Source organism: Mus pahari, chromosome 5 (assembly GCF_900095145.1).
Source record: "Mus pahari chromosome 5, PAHARI_EIJ_v1.1, whole genome shotgun sequence".
In the NCBI taxonomy this organism is placed as follows: Eukaryota; Metazoa; Chordata; class Mammalia; order Rodentia; family Muridae; genus Mus; species Mus pahari.
Genome location: NC_034594.1, coordinates 74,905,534 through 74,906,425, shown reverse-complemented (window position 1 = coordinate 74,906,425; position 892 = coordinate 74,905,534).

The window sequence follows — 892 nt, the reverse complement described above, 5'->3', positions numbered from 1 at the left end:
CTGTAACTCATAGTATTGGGGATATGGAAACTGAAGTGTCTACCTCCTCTAGCCAGGTAGGAGCCACAGTGGAGCAATAGTTACACCAACCTACCCATAAAACTTTCTACCCCAAATGTTTCCTGTCTACAAGAAATACAGGGACAGGAGATGTATCAGACTGAGGTATAGCCAACAAACTTACCCAACTTGAGAACCATCCCATGATACTCTCTTATGCTTGCTTGTAGATAGGAGTATGTTTGACTGTCCACTGAGAACCTCCATCCAGCAGCTAACTCAGGGGGATGCAGAGTCCCACAGCCAATGGATGGAACTTGGGAACTCTTATGGAAGAGTTGGAGGAAGGGTTGCAAGCCCGAAGGAGATATAAACTCCACAGGAAGACCAACAGAGTCAACTCACCTGGACCTTTGGGGCTTTCTGGACCTCACCCCACCTCCCTTCACAGATGTAGAAGATATACAGCTTGGTCTTCATAAGGGTCACGAACAACTGGAACAGAGGCTGTCCCAAAAGCTGTTACCTATATGTGGGATATGTTCTCTTAGCTGGACTGCCTTGCCTGGCCTCAATGGGAGAAGATGTAGCTAGTCCTGCAAAGAATTGATGTGGCAGGGTGGATGGATACCCAAGGAAGCCCTCACTCTCTTAGAGGACAAGGGGAGGCAGGAAGGGTAGTTGGAGGGGGGTGACCCAGAGGAGAGGAAATGAGCAGGATGTAAAGTGAATAAATAAAGATAAAATGAAAAAATTTAAAAACAACAACATCAAAAAGAATTATTGTGGTCGTCCTGCGCCTCTCCTGCCCAGGAGGGGTGTTCGCCTGGCGGCTGTCCGCAGGCCGATCCAACACCCAACACCTTTCCTCCCCGACCGAGGAGGGGTGTCC